The sequence below is a fragment of the Etheostoma cragini genome, chromosome 12 (assembly GCF_013103735.1).
Source record: "Etheostoma cragini isolate CJK2018 chromosome 12, CSU_Ecrag_1.0, whole genome shotgun sequence".
Lineage (NCBI taxonomy): Eukaryota > Metazoa > Chordata > Actinopteri > Perciformes > Percidae > Etheostoma > Etheostoma cragini.
The window spans coordinates 2,642,039-2,653,995 of NC_048418.1; the positions used below are offsets into that span (position 1 = coordinate 2,642,039).

General features: G+C 39.4%; 1 long non-coding RNA gene across 1 annotated transcript in view; it reads right to left on the reverse strand.

Annotated features, from left to right (window-relative positions):
* Positions 1–11,202, reverse strand: part of LOC117954670 — a 27,725-nt gene extending 16,523 nt beyond the window's left edge. Inside the window, exon 1 of the long non-coding RNA XR_004658861.1 lies at positions 11,192–11,202. This is a non-coding gene — a long non-coding RNA (uncharacterized LOC117954670). The remainder of the gene's footprint in view (positions 1–11,191) is intronic.
* Positions 11,203–11,957: the final 755 nt, after the last annotated feature.

Here is an 11,957-nt window from a genome sequence, read left to right on the forward strand (position 1 = left end):
TGACATAACATTCATGTTTGAATAGCTACTACACTGCAGTTTCTAGAATAAAGGTTTTGCAGCCCACATATTTTTTTGGCACCCAAACATTTTTGCTTATTCAAAGAACCCTTTCTTCTCCTGGTGTTGGGATTAACAAGGTTCTGGCCTACTGCGGGGAAGGATTATGTGCTATTCACAAAACCTTGATGTGTAAGACAGGCATCATAATAACCTTGTTATGCATGAGTTTTGAAGATGATATTTTTGATTTCAGTACTCGGTCTTGTTTGGGAATTTGCTGCCTTTGAAATTCTTTTGCATTTGCTGCCAGCGGGAAAGCATTGTCTTTTGTGCTTCTATACATCCAAACAACCGTGGACCCACAGTAGGTGCTCCATGACAGTTTTAGAAAAATAAATGCTGCCCCGAATTCAGAGACAGAAAAATAGATTATTCCAGATTCAAAATCCAATGAATGTTTTGTTGTAAATCTCTGTCTTGTATTTGTCTGTTAATTGGTTTTATAAGCAGCCGAGTCATTTCTACAGATGGATCTTTTAATTGGGAAGTGTTTAGGTGTGTTTAATGACTGTATCATTTGTGAAGAGCTACAAGAAAATAACTTCGTCAACAGAATAAGACCCCGTGCTCCCAGTCTTTTCACGTCGGTCCAAACCATTGTTGTGCTTCCACCCACTCGCCATGTGGCCACATACTGCAGCTCTCCAGACGTGCCGCGCTGGGCTTTGATATGAGGCAATATCCACCAGAAACAAATAATATCTTTTTCTCCTAACCATTTTCACTTAATTCAGTTTTTCAGGGGGGAAAAAAGTGAAGGAAATCAGGAGAATGACGCAAACAGGAGCAACATGGTGGCAGAGAGTGTCTGTCATGAAGTGCCCTTGGCACAACTCTCCAAGGACTGGAGGAGACGCTCAGGCAATGTGAGGATGAGTGGTTAGAAAAACAGCTCAGACCACTGATATGTGCTCAGGGTCCTATAACCTAGGAGAATTAAAACACATGAAAAGAAGAAATACGATTTCAATCCATGCCTCGAAGGAGAGACGGACGAGGATTGATATAAAGATAGCATTTAAAAAGAGATCTGGGGTATTTGTTACTTGCCTAAAAAAAACTAGCTGCTAAGATGTATTTCTATTTTTTATCGATTCAAAAATTAAGAAATAAAAGTAGGCTTTTTTTTAGGCTAACATGTTTGACCTTCCTGTGAAAATATGTCAGTCTAATGAATGTAAACCAATTCATATCCAAAATAACTTTTTCTTCATAAATGAGATAACCGAGGAAAATTAAACAAAATGAAAAGATGTTTTCAATCCATGTCTCTGAGAGACATACAAAGATGGAAAGATGGCATTTAAAAGAAATCTCGGCTATTTGTTACTTGCCTAAAAGAAACCAGGGGTAAATAGTTATTCCATTTAATTTATGTATTTTTTCGATAAAAACGTTTAATAAACATGAAGCGTTTGCATTTGTCCAAAGTTAAAATGAAGGCCACATATTTGACCTCCATTTAAAAGATATTTAAGTCAAATAAATGAAACCTATCCATATCCAAGTTAAGTCTAATTCTTTTCCCCTTAGGAAAATTTAATTTTCTGAGAAAAATGCAATTTAACCGTGAAGGCTCATGCACACCTTCAATCTCTTATGGACAGGTGCGTAAGACGAATCGTGCTCAGTCTGGTGGTAATTTCTATGTTCAAGGCTTGTAAAATTTGTTCTTCAAGTACACTGTACAACACTGACTTTGATCAAATAAAATGTAATTTCCCCAAAAAATAGTGGAGAGTAAAAATTTCTGCATGGCTGGTAAGGTAAGCAAAACAGTTAATGCAGAGTCCTGAATGTAAATAATGAGATTCATACAATAATGCAAGTAGTGTATATGTAAATAAATATAAACATGTCTAAGACACAGGTGATGATCACATTATGCAATAGCTAAATCCGTGTATACTGGCTTTCTTTGGGCAAATTCAGGCGCCACAGTATTGTAGTGAACTCGGGTTGCAAGGACTGTGAGAACTAATCAAAGACTGATGAGGTCCACCTGGCTCAGAGACTCTGGTAGCTGATCATTCTCAGCTGGACTTGATTACTGAGACGCTGAAGTGATAAGGCTGAGCGAGTGGCAGTGTGTCTGGGGGAGCAGCGCTTGAAGCATGTTGACCGGGCTGGGGTGCCGATTATGGGAGAGGCGTTTGTAGCCGGTTAGGGCGGCGAAAAGACTGTGAATAGAGTTTCCTGTGATGGGACATATGATAGTGTGGTGTTCGAACAGCAATGTTGGATGATGTGTTGATAAAGAATCTGCTTGACGCTGTTTCTTGATCATAAAGGTTTATTATATCAAAGAATTTTCAGCATCAATTTACAAGCTGAACACTCTATCTCTCATTTCATTTAACATGGTTTACATGGGATACGTTTATGTAACATGTCAAGGAAGTTGGCATGTTAAAGTCTATAGACTTTTAGTCCAAAAGACTTGGACTGAATCCCGTTTCTCCGTCTTACCCCTACCCCTTGGCCCTTGAAACCAAGGGGTAGGGGTGAAAACATAGCCCTCTGAAATGGGACACCACTTGGTTACATCACCATACAGTATTGATCACAAACTTCCAAGATGGCGTCTCTGTATGTCGACTGTGTAGGTTTTGACAACCGTGTCACATGCATTTATATATTTAATAGTTATTTTATGTTCACTTTGGTGGTGCAGAGGCAGATGTTCTTATCTGTGTAGTACTTAGGTCTGTTTGCAATACATATGTGTATACACATGTATCATGTGTACATACTTATACACCATGTGTACATGATGTGTTGTACATCTGTTTCAGTTATCACAGTTTTGAATGTCATTGATGTTCACAAAAACATTTTGTGGACAAAAATCTGTCTTTATTGCTGATAAATTAAACATAACAGGCAAAAACATTAGTTAAATGAGGTTACAGAACCATTATCAACTATTAGAACCATAACTAACATGTCACACACATATAAAGGCACTTATATGTGTAAAACTAAAAAAATACACACAAGACCACAAACAAACAAATTAACTACAGCTATTCTGATTTTCCAGACCAGTCTGAAGCCTGTTGGCCAGTACCCCCCCCCTTGCATTTCATCAGTGTCCCATATCAAAACCAACAACAATACACAAGTGCATAAACAGGAATTAATTACAAATGATTACAATAATGCAGTACCAATGCAATAATAAATGGGTACAACATGAACATATGATTTAGGAAACGTCCGCTCGTTTTCAGCCCCAAAGTCAGCTGTTGGGTTTCCTCTGGCGTCCCTGTGTGATACAGGGCGGTATATGTAAAACACGTAGCAATGTATCATAGATCGTTAATATAAATATATATTAATATTAAGTCGATGCGATGTCTACAGTCCATTCAAGGCAGAGAAATGCGGGACTGTTGTGCTAATCAATGTTAACGCCATTCATCTGCCATATGCGCATGATGAATGGCTTTTACCAGCCGGTAACGCTCAACTGGATGACTTTTTTCAGAAGGCTTGGAAATTGACAACCTTCTCTCTTTAGCGTTTGGCTTAAAAACTAAGAAAACTAAGTTTGGGAAAACTAAGATGTTTTCATCTCAATGCGTATACGTCACAGATGCTATTGCTGCGTTCCAGACAAAATGTTCAGCCGTAAGTTATGAAGTCACTTGGTAACGTTCCAGGCAAAGTCACGACAAGCCCTTCTAGCTAGCGTTTGCTAGCAGCCAGATGTGCTTACATGAGATCATCTTCCCGAATTAACGTGAAGAGAGAAATGTAGACCACTCTTGAAATGGAGAGTTTGAATCACGACCTTTCCATTGAACTCGTTCTGACTCAGTGACAGTCATTGCCACCTTTTCAGATTTGATTGCACGAGCGTCTTGAGGCAGAGCCTCAGCTGTTGGACTCCCTTCTCAGCTCAGCCTGTCTATTAAAGCCTGTTCTCCTCACCTGATGCCCCACTGAAAGATGCACCAGGACTGATCCCAATCCCTCTTTGTTCTGCCAAAATCCAGACCTCTTCACCCAGTCATCACCATTACATGAATCCAGCAGACAAACCATACCTTACACATAACATGCAAAGATGTACATGTGCACACATAGCATGCATGTCATATAACCAGTGTTGATGCACTGTATGATGATTTTGTGCAGTAATGTGTGTTGCTATGGAGACAAAATATGGAAACTTTCTATTTTTTGTTTTTTTTTGGTCCGGTCAATTTTGAGCCTTGAGTAATATTTTTCTTAGAGCTTCAATTTATGTTGAATCAAGGTTAATTTATTATAAATTAAAACATCAAGCATCATGACTGCATGTGGAGGGGGTTTATGACATTGTCATATAAACGCTGTCAGAAAACAAAAGCCAAAATACTATTTACTGTTCTTTAATTTAAAAAGTCTACAGGGTCATTTAGGTATAAATGCAGCCAGGAGTGACCCTAGTTACCAAACGGCCCTTTCAGCTGTGGAAGCTTCACTTAAGTGTAGAAAGGAAGATCTGTTTTGGTTATGACTGTTGTCTTTTTATTAGCCTACCACCAAGACACAACAAAATCATCTTTCACACACACATACACACACCTGGTCAAGTAATAGCGCCCAGCCCAGTGTCATTGGAGTAACATCAGTTCTGGACAATTGTGCACCTCACGATCCAAGTCCACTGCCAACGGTTATTTCAAATGCAGAATAAAATAGGTCCTATACAGCCCAGGCTAGATGAATTCCCAACTGATGACTGTGTAGTAAGTTTCTACTTGGGACCACTATGTTGAACATCTGTCTATCTACAGCCGTTCCACAGATGGTGATAGTTTGGTGTCTGTACAGCTGAACACCAAACTGAGCACTAGGCACGGAGCAAGAGCAGGTGATGAAATCACTCCATGACACTCCAAACACCCAAAACCCAGTAATACCACAAGAAATTAGCTTACACATGGAATCTGACAACTTTACACAGACTAAGGTTAATGTCAATGTACATATACCTGCAGACGGTCAGTGTAACCAGGCTTCTCTCATTTTGAAACCATGGCTTATCGTGTAATAGTGACGAAAAATGCTGACTATTTATTTATTTGCTGTGTCTATTTAATATGTGGGAGCATTTGGACTGACAGCGCCAACGGGATATTTAGTTTTTTTTTCTTACAATGCAAATGTGTTTGTAAATTCTACAAACAGTTAATTGTTTTAGAGCTGAAAAAGTGTGTGTCAGTGTACACACACACACAGAAAAAAAAACGTAAAAAAACAGCCAAGAGAAATCTGAGGAAATCCGGTTTCTCTAAACCACAACTGCAGACACCAGGGACTTTTTAAGTTTTTTTTACCATAACCTTAGCATCTGGTAGTTACTGTTTCAAAGTGAGATGTGGTCACAATGTGATTATTGCTTCATTAGCATGAAGCCTGAGACATGGGACAAGAATATTGAAGTCTTGCTCATCTTTGTGGGATTTCAATTCATTTCTGTGAGATTCAGTTTCCATTTAGATTTTCTTTAGTCTTCATAATTGTAGACAATACATTTATATGACATTCTTTCAACAAGTATGGCCAGATAGACCTAATTATCATGGAAGAAATTGTCTATAACTTGGTGAGTGCATTCCAGTGTAGTACAAGCACTGTAACACAAGAGAACCAGGGGACAAGAATAGTGGGAAAAAATGGCTGATGACTCAAGGGGTTGGAGACAAATGCCAGCAAATGTATGCAAATGAAGCCCATGCAGCCCTTTTTTTTTAAAAGGAGTCTGTACGGGCAAATAGCCTCCCCATGCCTGCCTATAAACACCACCTGCTTCAGCTGCAGATACAATCCAGCAAGGCAGCACCTCGTGCCCTACAGTCCCTTTATAATTGGAGCAATGGGAGATCCTGGAATAGAAATAGTTTTTTTTGATCGTGCTAAATGTTAATTTGCATAGCCGTCTGTACAAAAACAATATCTTCATGCATGCTATGTGTGCACATGTACATCTTTGCATGTTATGTGTAATATCGTCCTTACAGGCCTGTTAAGCACACTGCAGACTTCACATGGTAACTTTATTATATACCGTATAAAGACTCCACTTATATACAGGCATCTGTCCCATCGCCTTCTTCAGCTAATGAAAGCTCGGGCGTCATCACGTGATTGGAGAATAGAAAGTTTTTTTTTTAAAAGCCAATCCGCAAAGCCTGAATGTGGAATGTAATTTTTAAGATTTATTTATTTATTTGATTAGGACAATGCACATTAATCAACATTTGTGTCAATACGCCAATGTAAACCAGTCGGCTAATTTCAACTGTAGTCTTAGTTACCCAGCATGCATATCTTTTACAGTGGGAGGAAACCCACGCAAATATGGGGACAACATGCAAACTCCACACTGACAAGTTCCCGGAAGGGGAACATCGTGGATACAGACTATTGCATTGCAATGTGGGAATCTAACGCTCTAAAAATCACAAAATCTGAGGGCATCACCACACCAGTGTGGAGCACAGGGAAGCACTCCTAAAAAAATAATTTTAAAAAAAACATGCCATCAAGACATCAGCAGGAAATAGATTGGGGGGGCTACATAATACTAGTAGTGGTGTTGCGTTCTGGGCCGAGGCTTTGGAGTGTGTGTTGAGACATCACGGATAGATACTGTACTTGTTGCTTTGGTTGATGAAATATTTTAGCCAATGTCTATTGTCCCAACTTGGACAATACAGTTTTTCCTCCCGCTTCAAAGCAAAGTTATTACATCATCGCATGTGGTTCTTCTTTCTGTGTAAATGGTTTATCTCTAAAATCTGCATTGCTGTTTGACTTCAGATGATGTATAAAGATGTATTTGTCTTTTTAAGTCCTATTAAACTAAGCCAGGATCCTATTAAAATCCTGGCTTTGTTCACCTTTGTGAGGCAAGATGTCACTGGGTGCCCGGTCCGGCCAAATCACCACCAAGGTGTTTTTTTTTGGCTGCAGATGGTGCAGACGTGGCCAGCATGGATTGTTCTCACCGGACTAAGAAATGTCAGCCCACGTATCTGCTTGAGCCAGAAACACTTTGAGCTAATTGACATTCTAATTTGGATGTCAACAGGGTGCATTGCAAAACAGAGCCGATTTAATGAGGTAGTGATTACTAACTGCAGGATTTCTTGTCCACCTTTTCTGAGTGAGCTGCAAGAACGAGAGACAGGTTTGCTTTGCTTGTTTAAAAGACTATAGATTGGATGAAATTACCCGGTCGTAAGTTACTTCATAACTAACTATACTATTATATAGTGTGTGTATATATATTAAAAGTTTCTACTTTGTATCTGTATGGCCTATTCTTTTCTTTTGTTTTTATAACAATACTTTATGGCATAGAGAAATCAATACACAACATTGCTGTTTATACACAGATGACTACATGTATCTACCACTGTAAGATAAATACTGCAAATAAACACCTGGAATAACCCAGCCACCGATGTTTCTGGAAATGGTGAAATCTTTTCAGGCAAAGAACCAGAGGAATTGCAGAAATGAGAGAGTAATCTTAAAAAATGAGTACTGTTAATTCATTTCACATTGGATCGTCAACCTAGACTTCTTTTTTTTTTGTTTTTTTTTACTTAAAGGTGCTGTAGGTAGGATTGCGGAGATCCAGGACTTAGGCTATGTTTAGGTGGAAACGATCTGAAGAGAGAAGTTGCGCTGTGTTCTCACTTGCTAATTTGCGTTTTTTTTTTGGTGACGCAAAAGTGTGTGAAATTCGAGGTAGTATGCACACCAGACAGCTAGGTGGGAGTGTGAAGCACTGCCACACAACACCACTTCCACCATCCTGCGTGGATCCTTCCTTCTACTTCTCTCCCTCGTAGCACAAAGAGACACACATTTAGACCCCTCCCCCCCCGGCCCTGATTGGTGCATCTGAACAGGGAGCTGTAGCTCTTTTGTAAATACTTGCTGTAGGTGGCGCCAAAAGAGTTCAATTTGTTCTTTAATTACCTGCTTCATGTAGTTCAACTCAAACACAGGGTCAGTTTCAGCAAATATAACGGAAAGGTAGTTTTATCAGGCTTACCTAGTGCACCTTTTAATCCATACGTTTTCTAACCCCAGCATAGTGGTAGGGATAATCAATAAGGTGCAGCCTCCTCCATAACAGCCTTTTGTTATAGAAATCCATCATCAGACTCAGAGACAGTGCATTTCTAGCTCATATCCTCAGCTGCACAATGAATTGCTCCGAGAAGCTTCTTTCTGGGAGATTTATACTGAGGCTTTTCACAGGGCAATCATTCAGAGAGCAGTGTTTTGACTATCACACAGAGGATGGAATAATCTCGGCGGAAAAAAAACAACCCAGTTGGTAAATTAAACTGTCAAAGCCAAAATATTGGACGCAACTTATCATCCAGACAGCAATGGCAGTAAACTGTCTGCTTAGTGAAAGAAGTGCAAGCACTGCTGTTTGGTGTCATGGGGGTTGTTTGTTAGTCTACGTATGTCTTATTTAATTTTTTTCACTCTTTGTCTGAGGGGAAGTCATTCTCTATATTGTTGGTAACTTCTTTCTGAGATAGCGGGGATAGCTGGGATGCTACTTTGGTTGATATTCCAATTTGTGTGGAAGGCAGAAAAGGCTGAATGCTAGTTTCATTTCTCTTTAAAGATCAGTTCAAGCTAAAGGTGGTTCATATTTTTCAATTTGTGTCTCAGTTTTATTCAATGCAGCTGTCGTCATTGGTGGTGTCACTTAAAAACCAGACTGGTGTATATAAATATTGTTTGAGTGTTGGATGGCTGCCAGGATTGGTATGAAGTATCTTTAATTCCAGCCTCATCTATGTCAGTCGGATGTTGGGACTATGGAAGATTAACCTGACCTGAGAGACAAAGGGCCAACATGTGCCGGAGACATAGTGAGTGGCCTAAGTCACAAATCTACAGCCAGAGCAACCTGTCTCAAACAAACGAAAGGCCTACGGGTACTTTCAGAAGCCTTTAGACGTCACACATCAATGTGAAAAGCCGGAAACCACAAGGGAAAAAAGGTCTCAAAATGGCCGGGAGTCTAAAAACTACAGGGGTGTAGTTCACACCTTCACGGACTCTTATTCTTCCCTTTGGCTGGAGGAACCTGAAAGCCGAATTTGTATTTTTAAGGGAACACCACATATGAAACTGTTTCACAGTCCACGATTCCAGGGGGTGCCCTGTTTTGATTGTTTGTCAAGTTATTAATATAAATATTCATAACTTTTTTAACATTGATAAAACATCTTGGACAATTTGTGAGTAATTTAATCTGTACCATACAAATTCCCAACATCACACAGTTGGTTTCTATAGTAATAGAGGCTATAAACTGTAGCCATGTTTCCATCCACATGTTTTTATACAAATGAAGTATTATAGAATGAAAAATGCAAGTAAAATTCAAATGGCTAATGCGATAATGCTTGAAATTTTATTTATACATATATACAGTGATTTATGTTTTAGGTAATTTTTGGGTTGCAACCTGCTATAAAATGAAGTTTTATTCATTTCTGCCTTATACGTCTGCCTTCTTTGCAGACAGGGCGGGTGTCAACAAATGCACATATGTGGACAAAAGACAAGATGAATACTTTATACATTTTATTTTAGATGGCAAAAATCACATTTACTTGCATCTACATCCTCATAGCAATTTTTTGATGGCGTTATCTTATAATATCTTGATATGTTGCTATCAGCAGGCACATAAGCACTATTACAACTTTCCCAATATGAATCATTTGTAGGTAGACAATCGAGTTTGGCTTGCAAAACCATGTTTGCTTGAATGTTGAGCGATTCAGTCCTTCAAAAGGTCTTGAATCAATTCCACATGACAATTTGATCACAAAACAGCATGTGAAGTCAATACATACAGGTGTTTTTTGGCTTTTTTTTTAAAAAATTCAGCAAACATCCCAATGCAATTGACAAGTCGATGCAAAGATAGCTATTGTCACATACTTTGGAGGGTTGTGGAGTACAAGACAAATGCACTGATGAATCACTCATTTTTTGGCCTTGATGGCCAAATTACTCAATTAGGATTAGGCAATGAACTGCCATTGCAATTAACACTATAGACTGAGACCATAGTCAGTCGATAGTAAAATAAATTCACTTTCTTGCCGAGACTTAGATGGTAAGGTCTTAGGACTTTAGATAAAAAATTACTTAATATGAAAATGAGTAAGATATTTCATCGTATCATTTCACTAGGTACTGATAACAACATAATGGTGTAGGGATTTAATTGCGTGTTAATCCTTCACAATCCTCAGTTACAATTTCAATGGAAGTCTAGTGTACTGGTTTTGAACTGCATCTCACTTTCTGTGTGGTTGCCTCCGTTCTCCCTCTCCCTCACCCCTCCCTCTCTTCATCCTTTCATGCAGTCAGATGTGTCATCAGCATGTATCACCTGCTTCCTATTCAGATTAGAAGGAGCAGTGCAGGGAAGTGGAGCTGACAGCCGAGTGAGGAGGACGAGATGAAAAGGAGAGAGTGGAGAGTTGCCGGCTACACAAAACCTTCCTACCATTGATCCATCTGCCTCCGATTTCCCCCCCCCCCCCCGTCTCCTGACTGGCTCTGTGATGGGAAGACTTTTTGGTTTTTTGACATTTAGGATGTTAAAGTGGAGGAATTGCAACACTAGACCTCTTGGTAGAAATAGCTTGACATGCGTATGTTATTCTTCTAAGGCACCGGATGTTCCTTTTGAGGAAAAATAACACGTGCAAGAGTGTTTGTTTTCATTGTAGATGCAACACATGAAGTACAGTGGTCAAGAAAATGGTCATGAATCTTTGTACTATCTAGACACACGCAATTCCTCATCTGATAATAATCACACTTTGCAATCTACATCTACACTACGTTTTGAGACAAACACGATCTCTATGCACAGAAGGGTTAGCAGAACTCGCCGTCCATATCAACATGTCTGACAATGCATGGTCTATATCCACTTTGTTCCATGGAAATTCCACCAGGCTTCACTCATTGTCGTCTTGTTGTAATTCTAAACTCCGGTGGATTTATGATAATTTAAATCCAGACAGCCATCTGTCCAATCTGTGTTTTTTTGTTGCACAACTCAAACAACTTTTGAATGCAAACATGTTCCACTAAAACCCACCTGAGGCTAATTAGGAGAGGCACTGTGGCTCCGCCCATGAACAATTTGGTTTGATTGGTTTAAAGAAATGCCAACAAAGCAGAGCCCTTTTATTTCGCTTCCCAGAATGCTGTGTGGACTCGCCAGATCCTCCTCCGCAGGGCTGTGGAGGAGAGTCTGGCAATGTGAGACTAGACAACACTTGTCACATGACCATTTGCATACACTGGGCATTAGGGGGGTTGAAATTAATCATTACATATCTAGACAATTCTGCAACAATGCAGTGACAGACCATAAAGCATTGTGGCCTGCTGATGTTACAGTTGCTGCCTTTTGTGTCTGCTGTGTTCAAACCACTACATTCAGGAAGTGTCTTGTTTCACGGCGCCCCCCAGGGTCAGCTAAGAAAAATAAAATAAACCATGCACACAGAATATACATCCGTCCCTCGGGTTGATAAACTGTTTCCAAGGGACCATAACGCATGTCAACGGGTGCATTAATCTGTGCCCTCTTTTTTTAATAAACTGGTTATAAAAACGTGTGCACAGTTAGAAAGATATTCAGATTCAAAGTTTTAGGATTAATTACTCTATAGGGAAATGTTAAATCACAAATAATGGATCTTTCCTTTTATTTTTTTTTATTATTTAAGACTTTTTTGGGGGGGAATTTTTAGGCTTTTATTTTGAAAGGACAGATGAAGACATGAAAGGGGGAGAGAGACATGGAATGACATGCAGCAAAG